The following is a 15002-nucleotide window of genomic DNA, read 5'->3' as shown; positions in this document are numbered from 1 at the left end:
AAAGCTCAAGTCTAAGTGAATCAAGGAACTCCACATAAAACCAGAGACACTGAAGATTATAGAGGAGAAAGTGGGGAAGAGCCTTGAACATATGGGCACAGGAGAAAAATCCCTGAACACAGCACCAATGGTCTGTACTATAAGATCAAGAATTAACAAATGGGACCTCATAAAATTGCAAAGCTTCTGTAAGGCAAAGGAAACTGTCAAAGGCAACCAAGAGATTGGGAAAAGATCTTTACTAGTCCTAAATCTGATAGAGAGCTAAGAGCCAATATATACAAAGAACTCAAGAAATTAGACTCTAGAAAGCCAAATAACTCTATTTAAAATGGGGTACAGAGCTAAACAAAGAATTCTCAACTAAGGAATACCGAAAGGCTGAGAAGCATTTTTAAAAATTTTCAACATCCTTAATCATCAGGGAAATGCAAATCAAAACAGCCTTGAGATTCCTCCTCACACCAGTCAGAATTGCTAAGATCAAAAATTCAGGTGACAGCAGATGCTGGCAAGGATGTAGAGGAAAAAAACAAAAAAACCACTCCTCCATTGCTGGTGCGATTGCAAGCTGGTACAAGCATTCTGGAAATCAGTTTGGTGGCTCCTCAAAAAATTGGACATGGTGTTACCTGAGGATCCAGCAATACCTCTCCTGAGCATATACCCAGAAGATGCCCCAACATTGTAATAAGGACTATGTTCCACTATGTTCATAGCAGCCTTATTTATAATAGCCAGAATTTGGAAAGAACCAAGATGTCCCCGAACAAGTTTTCTGAATACAGAAAACTTGGTACATTTACACAATGGAATACTATTCAGCTACTAAAAACAATGAATTTATGAAATTCTTAGACAAATAGATGGATTTGGAGGATAACATCCCGAGTGAGGTAACCTAATCACAAAAGAACACACATGGTATGCACTCACTGATAAGTAGATATTAGTGTAGAAGCTCAGAATACCCAAGATACAATTTGCAAAACACATGAAACTCAAGAACAAGGAAGACCAAAGTATGTATACTTAGGTCCTTCTTAGAAGAGGGAACAAAATACTCATGTAAGGAGTTTCAGAGACAAAGTGTGGAGCAGAGACTGAAGGAATGGCCATCCAGAGACTGCCCCACCTGGGGATCCATCCCATAAACAACCACTAAAACCAGACACTATTGTGGATACCACCAAGAGCTTGATGACAGTAGCCTGATATAGCTGTCTCCTGAGAGGCTCTGCCAGTGCCTGACAAATACAGAAGTGGATGCTCACAGTCATCCATTGGATAGAGAACAGGGTCCCCAATGAAGGAGCTAGAGAAGGGACCGAAGGCCTGAAGGGGTTTGCATCCCCATAGAAGGAACAACAATATGAACTAACCAGTACCTTCTGAACTCCCAGGGACTAAACCACCAACCAAAGAAAACACATGGTAGGACTCATGGCTCTAGCTGTATATGTAGCAGAGGATGTACTCTTCGGTCATTAATGGGAGGAAAGGCCCTTGGTCCTCGGAAGGTTATATGCCCCAGTGTAAGGGACTGACAAGGCCAGGAAGTGGGAGTGGGTAGGTTGGTGAGCAGGGGGAGGGGGTATGGGGTAGGGAGTTTTCGGAGGGGAAATTAGGAAAGGGGATAACATTTGAAATATAAATAAAGAAAATATCTAATTAAAAAATATGCAGAATAGCTGTCTTAGTTGAGGTTTTACTGCTCTGAACAGACACCATGACCAAGGCATGACCAAGAAAGAAAGAAAGAAAGAAAGAAAGAAAGAAAGAAAGAAAGAAAGAAAGAAGCATGGCCGGATCCAGTCAGACATGGAGCTGGAAAAGCTGGAGTCCTACCACTTGCTCCTAAGACAGCTAGGAGAAGATTGGCTTCCAGGGAGCTCGAATGAGGATCTTAAAGCCCAAGTCCACAATGGCATATTTCCTCCAACAAGGCCACACCTAATCCAACAAGGCCACACCTCCTAATAGTGCCACTCTCTGAACCAAACATACTCATTCCATCATATCCATTCCCTGGGCCAAGCATATACAAACCATCACAATAGCTCAAGTAGAATGTTTTCAGAGACTTGTCTCCCAGTGGTGTCTACTAGAATGCTTTTATTCTGTACTTCTTTTTGAAAGGGTTATTGATCCTATAAGTACCATACTTGAACACATATTCTCTATTCCTTAGTAATTACCCAGTTCCTAGTATACGTTCTTACACATAATGGTACCTGAATTCTTTTGGAGTAAATTAGAAAGCTTAGTATAAACAGCATAAATTCTATTCCTGCCATTTTTATAGTATAAGTTTTAATTCTATTAGCATCAACTTTATAAACACTTCAAAAGGAGGATACCCCATGAAGAAAGTGAATATCTAATTGTAATGTGATGAATTCCTTCAGAGTGATATAAAGAAATTTGTATTATGTAAAAATTCACGTACCAACACGTGTGAACAACATCAGTGTGGAAGCATATGGAACTGCAATGCATGGTGACTTAACAATCTCCCTCAACACAGAGAAACATCAGAAGTTTCCTAATATTGTATGCATTTGATCAATAACATCTTATCATATGTGTGTGTGTGTGTGTGTACATATATAGGTTTTTCTTCAGCCAAATTGAAGGGTGAAATTATATTGTTTGTTGGAAAACAGAGCCAATTGGAAAGCATCACATTCAACATATTAACCCAACTATATGAGGGCAAATATCATTTACTTTTTCTTATTTGTGGGCCTTAGAGTTTTCCTTTTGAAAATAAGTCTATATACTTAACAGGTATATAAAAGCCACACTCATAGAGGCGGGGGTCGGGGATGGGGCATGGGGGTCATGGAGGGGAAACTGGGAAGTGTAATATCATTTGAAATGTAAACCGATAAAAATGATTAATAAAAAATAAAATAGAATATTTAAAAGGAAAAAGACCAATGTGTATTGGGACAGGGCATGGATTAGCATTTGAGAGGGGGGGGTGTTAAAACTGTCCGTGTTTCTGATTTAACTTTAGAGAAATTGTCCCCATGAGAAGCCCATGCTTTTGTATACTGGACATGTAAAATACAAACAAATGTCAAAAACGGAGCAGCTGTAATTTCTAGGTTCAGTGAATATATGAAGAATAAATATTAAAGTGTTCATAGGAGTGTAATTTTTTGTTTTTTTGTTTTTTTCCTTCGGTTATCTTTTGTTTGTTTGTTTTTGTTTTTGTTGTTTTTATTTTAAGACAAGGTTTCACTGTGTGACATAACCCTCCCTGTCCTGGAACTTGATCTGTTTATCAACCTGACGTTGAACGCATAGAGGTCAGCCTGACTCTTCCTCCAGAGTGCTGGAATTAAAGGCATGGGCCTTTAATCTAACATACCTGGCAGTAGTGATGTATTATTATATTGTAAACCATATAAAACATACAGGTAATTCATTATTCATATATTTAAACATCCTACAGGTCCTATAGAAATCAACTATTATTATCTCGTTGCATTTTGTAACTAACCCAGCAAAGTTTACTTTCTGCTTCAAATCTTCTCTTGTTTATACATGACTGTCAATTATTAATCACCAAATCCAGATAATAAGCAACTAAGACATTGTGTTTATGTTTTAATAATAGGAGAGATTCAAAATACAAATTTTGTACTTATTTTCAAAGCTAGCTGAAGCTAATAGCCAACTTGGTAATAGAGTATATTTGAAGTGTCTTAGTGAGATTTATGGCTCTACACATCAAGTTTTGCACCACAGACACAGGCTAATTTTTTAAAATGTGACTAATTCATTAGTTTACAACAGACAACTGCATACTACTGTAGTGAGTGTGATAGCCTGATCCTGGACAGCATGGTCTCTGTGTCATTCAGTAGTCAGGAAGATTCCTCTTAATGGCAGAGATCGTTGGTGGATCACTGGGTGCTGTTTACAAAGAGTTAACCAGCTGTTCTCACAGCTGCTCAAAATTGAGGGCTCATAAAGACACGTGCAAGCAAGCAGGGTAAACTCTGCCCAGCACAGGTGGGCCAGGAAAGAGGAGCAGCAGCACATGAGAATTTTAATTCATCTCATCCTGAAAACAATAAAAGATGGGAAAAGAGGACAGAGGCCACGGGTGACCAGAATTAGAGATGTGACTCAGATCAGCAGTACCCGGTACTTGACGAAGATTGTCTTATAAATACAAAATTAGCATATTTTAAAATAGAATAGAAAAATCAACAATTTAACAAAGAATTTAAGCATCAGATATATTTTTTCCTATGGGATACTTTATAGGGTAACCGGTTGGGAGATATTCAATATAATATTTTCCAGATATCTGGTTAGTTGCTTTGTTTCAGGCGATGGAATTGACCAGATCCTGATCCCCACGGAGAAGTGACCCTGTATCTAAAACCCAATATTACACTTTTTCAAAACAAGCACCAGTTATAAAATACAAAGAGGTGAAACTTACAGAAGATAAACAGTAAAATCCATATGCAAATGTTTTGCACATGAGACTTCAAAAAGTATAAAAATACAGGATCCACAAAAGATAGTAAATGGAATTGTAGAACCCTATGAATATTAAAAGTGGATTCTATACAATTTATCATGAAGAGAACATAAAGATGAGCCACAAGGTGGGAGAAAATATCTGTAATGCATGTGTTTACCTGAATCTGTGCATGCAGTGTAAAAAGAATCCAACAACGAGCAATAAGGAAATAAAATGAATACAGTAGAAATAATAAAAGAAGTCCTTGCATACAAAAGAAATATTGCAACAAGGAGTATATGCAAGTGGCAGAGAGGCAAATGGATGAGGCGCTCAACATGAATTGCCATCTGGGCAACGTGGTAGGAACATATGCAGGTTATGATGGTAAAAATATTTTGCATTATATTATGGTGGCAAATTAAATATTCAACCAATGTTATATAACTTTTTAGTTTCTGCAGCGGTGTAGCCACTTTTGGCCTGCCTGTGCTTAAGTAAATACTCTCCCTACATGTGCATGCAGAAATCCTAATTAAACTCAATGAATGTGTGGGGTTTTATTTTGGGGGAGGTGAGATTTATTTATTTATTTTAGGTACATGAGTACACTGTCTCTGTCTTCTGACACACCAGAAGAGGGCATCAGACTCCATTACAGATGGTTTTGAGCCACCATGTGGTTGCTGGGAGTTGAACTCAGGAAGAGCAGTCAGTGCTATGAACCACTGAGGCATCTCTCCAGCCCAAATCAGTAAGTTTAAGGAAAGGAAAAAAAAAAAAAAGAACAGGACAACAAATATGATATGAAATTAGGGAAGGAGCAGAGAAGCAAAAGGTAAGGATAAAAAAAAAAAATGGCCAAAATATGTACATGGGTGAAAATCTTCCGAGAGCAATGAGATCCCTCACAGAACATTCAAAGCACACGCCTCCAACGGAATGTCTGCAAATGAAAAATGAACCTTTAATGACACTACGACATTCAAGGATGGCTTGTATAGTTCGACAGAGCTTCCACATCATTACAAACATAGGAAGCCACCTCTGAATGTATGTTGAGAAGTGTTAAAACTTCTAAATACTTCCAACCTCTAACTACTGTTAAAAGTTTAAAGTGCTTAACATGGAATTATGTCATTGCGGTTAACTAAAATACCCCATGGAAAAGACAGTTGGTGTAAAATCCGACTAAAGTTAAACTACTGGTAGTTAAACCAAGATATCTTTTAGAATATAAACAAATGCATTGTCATTTCTATTAGAAATTATGTCAAATAAATATAAATTATCAAATGACACTGTTTGAGCCTTGCAAGTGTTTACATATAAAGTTCTACAATGGACTGGCTATGATCATTTGAGATATGCATGAAATTCTGTTTTGGCCCTAAGATTTCCTGAGTTAGTATAATAAATTTGTAAGCTGGACATAGTGATGCATGCTTGATGTGTGTGTGTGTGTGTATTAGACTTTTACTAAAATTGGAACAATCATTTCTCAGTGTGTCTAAAAGCAAGTAAATTTCAATGTATCAACAAATAATACTTCAGAAATACTTACACCAAAATATTATTTATTAGGTATCTAACTAAATTTAAATTTGACCACTTCATTTTATTGTTTCACTTGGGAATTCAAACTTCTGTAGAAGGGAAAACGAGAAGCCCCCAAGCTCCCAAAGGGTCTCTCTTTGGGTGTAGTCAAGACAGAAACCTTAAAACAAAGATGTTTGCACTAGTAGACCCCCCCAGATCCACAAAGAGTGTGGCACTAAGGACCTCTTTTCAGCAAACAACAGTGAAAGAAGTCCCAGTCTCCACCCCTGTGAGAGGCAGCATGGCTTCCACACTGTGTTGTTTGTCTTTAGTTGACTTTATCCGCAGGGAACCTGATGGAAGTAGCCTGGGACATAGCTAGCATGTAAATAGTAACTACAGGAGTATGCAGTGGCCTTGATCTTATGATGCAAATAAACCACTCTGCTGTCTTCATCCAGCAAGCAATGCAGACAAGACATCTCTGCTTGGGGACTGGGGTTGGTTGTGATATAGGAAAGTTTTTGTTCAGATGTATGCTTTTACCTAATGGGCATAACATACAAAAAACATGTTCTTCTGAAAGCATCTGGCTGACAGAATAGACATCCAACCAGCATATTCCAAGTGGGAAAGGCTGTGTGAATTTTTAAAGCAATTTGGAAGCAGAATGCTGGCTTCCATTGGAACTGTGAGAAACAAGGACTTTAGCCTGGATCCCTGGTTGGAGTCTTGACACTTCCCTTTGATGTCTCCACTGTCTGTGCAGCAGTTGTGCTTATGTTCTCACTTACCGCTTAGTCACAATCTTGCGGATTCCTTCGGGTTGCTGCTGGCTAACTTTGAGATATCTCTTCTAAGAATTTGTGGAAGAAAAGGTTACTGTGTAGTGTGAAAACTCAGGTGACAAGTTCAAAACAAAGACAGGGTGTCTAACGTGAGCACACAGGCATGCACACCTGCCGGTTTTAAAAATTAATCAAGAAGTTCACTAGCACAACTTTGTATCTGTGCTCTGTTCTGCTTCATGTGTATAGTGTAGTACTAGTTATGTATAGTGTAGTACTAGTTATGTACAGTGTAGTATTAGTTGTATATTTGTTGGGATCCCAGAGGATATCAGTTACTGAAATTCAGGGAGTACACGGATGCGTTTAGCAGTAGTTCACTCATGTACCTTTAATATGAATGGTTGGTTATTTCAAATTTTCTAATTTGACCACATTATGAAGTTTTATTGTTTGAATTTATAATTGAGATATAGTAATTTATTTTCTCTCTTTAATAGAGTTAATAGTGTGTGTTAAAAATGCAATCTTAGCTGATTTGAAGGAACACCTCCAATTTAGTTACATATTAAGTCTAATTTGATAAGGATGACTTTTATCATAGTTCCCTGAATTCTGATATGAAATGTTACTAATTATAAAGACAATTCATTAACACCGTTCACGTTCTTCAACAAAACCTAAAGTGTCTCGTGAATACATGTGAAGTCCTTGCGACTCTGGAAAGATAAAACATAAACACATATAATTCAAAGCAATTAATTGCATGTGATGCACATGCAACTGAACTCAGAATGGGAAGAGCACTCTGGCCATCAACCTGAATTCCAAACAGTAGGAAATCAGCCAAGTGGTGGTATTGTTTCATACCTTTGCTAGTGAGTTCAGTGGGCTATCCACATGAAGCACAATGGGAGCCTGTTGACGTGTAAGGCTTCACATTGGCAGAGAGTAAAATCCAACATTCGCTTTGGTCATCGGCTTGCCCTGCACTTACAACAGTGGGGCTGAAACGCAAGGTAAGCACTGCTTTGTGGTATTTCCGTGCTGATTCTATGATATTGATATTCCAAAATTCTGACTTACAAGACTGTACAGATCACAGCTAAGATCAATACTGTATATTTATGTTGACCATGCCATCTATCCAACTAGAAAATTTTTCCTTGAATAAAATTTCCAATGTTTGGTTTTTTTCTTTTGTATTTATAGCAGTACAAGATATAAAGTACCTAATTTCTAGGCATGTAAATGTTTTGTTCTAAAAGAAACATGTATTTTGAGTACTTTTTTGGTTGTCTTATCAGAAATATTTTCTAATTTCTCTTTGGGGGTGAATTTTGTAGACACAAATATACATCGTGTGTCTGTGCTGGGGAGAAGGTTAATATGATAAGGTTGAAAGTATCTTGATTCTCTCCAGGAACTGAATGTTGTCTGTCACACACAAAGACAGGTGTCAGTGTTCAGGAACACAGAACCCAAACTCAACAGATGATATATGGACTCTGGATATAATTCATATATGATTGTATATAAATAAATCTTCTGTAGTGCCTATCTGAGAAAATAATTTAGAAAGGCCAAACAAATAAAATAAAAGGACTAATAATTTTAATAATTATAACAAAAAGAATCATGTGAATCTCTTCTTTAATGGACAGAAATGTGTTCACTAAAATAAAAAATAGGGAATAATATTATTCCCTAAACTTGAGTTAACACATAGTATCTCATGGTGGAAAGTTCCCTGAAGAATAACATATCATACTCCCAATTAGATATCAATAAGAAGCTTCGGATACATTGGAATACCAGAATTTGATGTGAAAAACAAATTGAGTGAAAGATAACCCAGGGAAAGGGCTCAAACTGAATATTGGCTATCTACAGGAAACACGAACTTTGTCAGATAACAGCAGTGGAATAGCATAACATAGAATTAACCACTTTAAAGTGTTTTGCTTTTTCTTGGTACTCCATGGTGTGGTGGACGCCGAGAATCACTGCCATGCCATCTTGGTTTACTTCTGTCTCATTGTGTACTCAATTGTTATAGAGCTGGCCTCTTTATAAAGCCTGAAAGGGAACCCTTCTTTCAAATATTCCTTCTCTCTTTTCCTTTTAAACGAAGGGGGATATTTATTATCTCACATAACTGAACACTTGAATGGGTTGCTTGACTTCAAATCCCTAAAATGCCACAGCAGCCCACCTGTAGTTGGGGCTTTGCTCTTGATGTGTGACCTCTCTTACTCTCAGCAGCACAGCTCCCTGGTTAGAGACAGGAGTACTCCTTATTGTTTCATGAAAGTGCTCCGTCAAGGGTTCTTTGAAACCTATGTTTGGTTTCTTTTCCTGTTGCTGGTCTTGTTGCGTGACTTAAAGGAGAAAGAGTTTATTTCAACTCACAGTTCAAAGCATGGTTCACCACTGCATGGAGGCCAAGAGCCTGGGAACTTGAAGCAGCTGAACAAAGTCTCCGCAGTAAGATGAGTGCTCGCTCACTTTCTCCACTCTTTGTTGATATGTTTATTATTACTGTTGTTGTAGTTACTTTGCAGACCAAGTCTCACTATGCAGCTCTGGCTGTCCTTGACCTCATAAAAATCTGTCTTCCTCCCTCTCCTGAGTGCTGGATTTAAGGTGTTTACCACTAAGCCTGCCTGCCTCCACTTTTTTTATTTTTTTAATTAAAAAAATGACATGCATCTGTGTTTTGTATTTGAGTCTATGCTTGTTAGTGGAGGTGCCCACAGAGGCCAGACACAGGAACTCCCTTTGACATCATGTTATAAGCTATTATGAACCAAACAATGTAGGCTCTGACAACTGAACTCGGTTCTCTGTAATGCTGTTCACATTCCTAACTACTGAGCAATCTTTCCAGCCTCAACTTTTACTTTTACATAGTCCAGAATCCTCTGCCCAGGGAATGGTCCTGCTCACAGTGGGTGGGTCCTTCTCAATCAATAGGTTGGCTTTTGCCCTTTACCTTTCTTTCCCTTTGCTGTAATGGGGACTTTTAATAAATCGCTCTTTGTTATTATACTTTTCTTGGTGGTGCTCATAATTTGATATCCAGGAAATTATCGCCAACACCAATGTCTAGAAAATCTGTCTTCTCTCTTAGGAGTGTGAGGGTTGTGAGTCTTATGCTGAGATCGGTTATCCAATTTGACTTGACTTCTAGAATTATGTAAGGGGAAAAGTATATCGTCATTCTTGTATGTGGAAATTTGCATCTTCCTGAAGAGACAACTTTACCTTATTGTTTTCCTGGAGCCTTCGTGATAATTAGTTGACTCTATGATTAAACTAGGACAATTCCTGGTCCATGAATAAAGTGCATAATTTGATGTTTTAATTTATTGCAAGCACCATATTCTTTTGATTACTATAAGCTTTCTAATACAATTTTCAATTAGAAAATACGATAACTTCAAATTTGGTTTTATTTTACTTAAAATGAGAGGTAAAATACACAAGCCAAGCAAATACAAAAATGGACCAAAGATTCTAAAAGACATTCCTGCAAACGTAACATAAAGTAATAATTGGTCATGTGAATACTCTTCACATCGCTTATCATTAGTAAAATGCAATCAAAAGCATTACAAAATATCATCTCAATTTCATTAGAAGATCTTTTGGCAAAAAGATAAGACACAAATGCTGCCATCCTATAGAACAAAGAGAATGCTCAGCAATATTGGTAAAGACATAAATGATTGTATTTATGAAGAATGAAGCAGATAGCCATATTGTAAAACTATGAAAAGTTAATGAACAGTTGTTTTCTTTGAAATACTATTTATAAGTCTAATGAGGTGAACGAAACTATAGGTATCCATCTATGGACAAAATAGCTGCATACATATATAAGCATAACATCAGGGTTATTATGAATACATGCATTTATCAATCTATCATATATATAAAAATATATGTCACACATATATGAGGCTGGTTACAGCATTCAGAGTAGTCACTAACCCACACTTATGTTCTCTGTCTCAGAAATAATAAATTATGCATTTTAGAATAGCTAGTGTGGAGGATTTTCAGTGTTACCAACACAAGTAAAATTTAATATGATATACATGTTTTGAAAATTATTATATTGCCTCCCATATGTGGTTATTGTGTCCACTGACAATGAATATATGCTATATACATATTAAAAGGATGTAAGCCTGGTCGGGCTTGGGGATATGAGCAAGGGTAGAGCAGCAGTTTCTACATTGCAAGGATATGGAATGAGAAAGTCAAACTGTCCAGTGTGCATCATCAAACACGTAGTTGAAAATGCTGCACTAAGTTCAGGATGGCGCTGAATGAATAAATTAAAGTTGCCTGTTCCATACCGTATGTTGAAAGGTATGTTAATTTTTCCCATTACAGGAATAATTTTACTACTTATGTATTCTACAATATCATGTTACATACCTAAAATCTATGCAATAATGTGATTTCAAACATAAAATAATCATTGGAGTGAATGCCACACATGTAAGCAAACTGTTTTATTATCTATTTTGTTATTCAGAGAAAAGAATTGAAAGTATTCAAATTTAGAGAATACTTTTGAATGTGTGGGATTGAGCTGTACCAAGGACTGCACATAATTCAAACACAGCCACCAGGAAAGTTAATATATAGACCCTCTGCAAATTTTACACTCCTACATTTACCTCTGCCTCAGACATTTCATTGCTTTAATGCCTTCGTTATAGAGAATTCTAAATTGCTATAAAATTACTAACACAACAAAATGCTGGACACAGGATAAAGAATGCTGTGAGAAACTCAAAAATAATGATGCTGTTTTGAAGGAAATCTCTGTCCAAAGTTTGTTTTGTTTTCTTTACTCTGAATCTCTAAGATTTCATGTCAAAAGTGAAAAAGAAAATAAAATACCAATTCTTTCCCCCTCATAACATTCATGAGTAAAACTTCCATCTCTCTCACTAAGGGAAAGAAAAGTCACTGATAATAATTCTTAACTTTTCCCCCATGAGACTTCGCATACAAAAATACAATAGATTGGTATAACGGGGCAGATTAGGGTAAATGCAGGTTGATAAGAATAGCTATTCATGCTTTACCACCATTGCTTGTTAAATAATGTCTATTTAAGCCAGTGCAGATAAGTATAGTTGGAAAGAATGCAGCTTGGTAGGTTAAGTTTCCAATCGTAATCCACATGGAAAAGAACCATAGAAAATACGTGTGATATGTCCTTTATTAACCACACATGGAAGGAAGTCTGTTAGAAAACATTTGAAGTTTGTTATTGATCTGTAGTCAGAGAGTGCTGTGAATAAGCTTATAAATAACATTCTTTAATTGTAAAAGATAGTCCATGAGCCAATTGGTTCAAGTCATTTAAATATATTACACTGTGCCTACCTCCCAGTAATTATACCAATTAGATCAAAGCACCATTTATCAGGGTGCCAATTAAGTAAATCCCACACTTTCTGGAACTTAAAAAAAAATCAGACTAAATTAGAGCAAGCAACCCTATGTTTGCAAGTATAGTTGGATCTTGGTCATGTAAGATGAGAGTAATTTAGAGCATGTTTACGGTTTTATCTTGCAACAAGTAGCCATTATTCATTATTTCTGCTGCTATGTCTACAGAAAGCCAAACAAGTGTGCCTTGAATCTGATCTTGAGTTTTGTTTGAGAGCTGATTTCAATGTGTCTTTTTCTTTCACTGCTCTCTGAATCTAAAGGTTAGTTCACGTAAGAGTCTCAGCTTGGTAAACACAGAATGCTGCCTGATCAGTGTGTAGGATTCTCTTAATATCAAAAATTTCAGAAGATGAAAAATGATTGAATTCACAATTAACTGGAACTTCATAAAATGTAAAAATCTTTCACACTTTTACAGTAAATATCTATTTTCAAATGAATTGTAATTATTCTTTAATTTAAGAAATCTAAAGAAGTGTTCTAATGTGTCTTTTAAAGAGCCAATACAAAGGTGAGATGTTATTTAAACAAATATTTAGAAATTCTCCATAGACAGCCTGCTAGTGACTTCATGTAGTGACACCATTCAATAGTGCACCAGGCTTGAAAAGTGCAGGGAAATCAGTCTTTCACCGACCTTCCCATTTATGTGTCAGCACTGAGAGCTGACATTTAGAGCATTATCATTATATAGTAATAAAATGTGAGGTTAAAAAGCTAAAACAGAACAATGTGCTGAAATATCTCTGAACTTTCCCTGCAGTAGCTAAACTGCCATGCCTCTGTGAACATAGCTTGTATATCCATGGACTCAGGAAAATATTTGCCACTGCTAAAATGCACAGATTTGGTCTTCACAATTCTCCAAAGTTAACTATTTGCACAACACTTCCATTGTGTCTGCCACTATAAGTATCACAGAATGATTTAAAGCATACAGAAGCATGTGCAGAGGTCACATGCAGTCACCACCCCAATTTATGTAAAGGACTTACCCATGGAAAGGGGAGGACCAAGTTTCCTGTTGATACTTTGGGATGGAAGCTTGCCAAAACAGTTTTGCTTAGCTATGTGGAGTGTTGGTGCCCATCAAAGAATTCTTTTGCATGAATAACACACTAAGACACTAAATAGTTAATAAAACATTTTTCACGCTGCATCTCTTTTTATGATTAAGCAAATCAATACTGTAGGTGTCAGTATAAGTTTCTTTTTCTGAGAAAAGTATGCATATACATTTGTATGTATGTATGTATGTATGTATGTATGTTTATATAGCCCCTTAACAGAGTTCTTACTTTTGTAAAAATATTTAAGTCAGTTTTCACAGGTTTTGGAGAGGTAAGAAGAATTAAAGTCTGGGCTAAAGTTGATTCAACATATATAATGAACAGATATGACAAGGAAGTTTAGCTGTGTGGTTCTCTAATTGAAAACATATTTTATATATCAAACCAGAAGAGCTTATCATAATGACTGATGGAGGATCAGAAGAAAACAATAGTACAATAGCTACCATGTCCAAAATAAACAAATCCATAATTTTAAGTCTTCTAGTTAAGGTTCCACTAAATTGTAAATTATACACAGACAAACTAGTTTATTTATAAACCCCTAGGTAAACATGTTATGCTTAATTGCTTCTTGTAAATATTCCCCTTGACATCTGTTTACTCTTGTGCATTACACTGATGGGAAAGTTATCATGTATTTGAAGACCTACTACATACACAGTACTTCACACACACACACACACACACACACACACACACACAAGTGTGTGTATTATATATATATATATATATATAAATATATTTCAAGCATAGGCTGTTCTAAGAGAGTTTGTTTAAGGTAGGAATCACTTTAGGTGTTTGAGGGAAAGTAAGAACAATGGCCAAAAGTGAGCAGCTCTGCTTTCTAAGTTCCTGATTCTGTTTTCCCTATCTCTCTTCCTCCATACTATGAAGCTTTTGATTAGAGTCAATGAGTTTCCCTAACTATTTATGTAGCTGAATTAATTTGCAAGTCCAAAACCTACTTTCTACTTTGTAATATCTCTACACTTGAAGTCCAATCCGGCAATATTGCTGTAAGTATAATTCTCTTTAAGATACCCGGTTTGAGTCATTGTATAAAAACTGTAAGTATGCCAGAGGGGCTGGCTCTTCTGAGAGTTCGTGGATTCATTTCCACATAACTGATAAGGTTAAATCCCAACAGTGGAAACCCTAGCCATTCTTGAATGCTGTAAGCCTCGGGTCCTTGAATTTGGCCTGCCTTGTTGGTGTTAACTTTCCTGACATAGTTACAAGTGTAATCATTCTAAGAAAGAAGGAAATGAGCCAGTGGATCTGGCATCTGGGTTATCAACAAGCCTTAGAAAGAACAGACCTTTGTCTCTTATCATACTGCTTGAGAGTTGAGTCAGACCTACCAAGCTTCAGGAAGAAGGTCATACATTCAACTTTGTAATGTATCAATAAGGTTGTAAAAGATGAAGACAATGTGGACTCAATAATTGAAGCCACTCTTGGAAACTATATTTTGTCATTGAGCTTTGAAGATAAAATATATGTCTTTCAAAATGTAAGTATTAAACATATTGGAAGCCAGGGCTAGTGGACCAGACTTATGATCCGAAACTTTTGGAGGATGAATTTCAAAAATAGCCTAGGCCGTTAAATAAAACCACACCCCTACAAAAT

The sequence above is a fragment of the Mus caroli genome, unplaced genomic scaffold (genome assembly GCF_978045245.1).
Source record: "Mus caroli unplaced genomic scaffold, Mus_caroli_1 scaffold_3, whole genome shotgun sequence".
Taxonomy (NCBI): domain Eukaryota; kingdom Metazoa; phylum Chordata; class Mammalia; order Rodentia; family Muridae; genus Mus; species Mus caroli.
The sequence above is the reverse complement of the archived record's forward strand: the minus strand, read 5'-3'. Positions refer to the sequence as shown.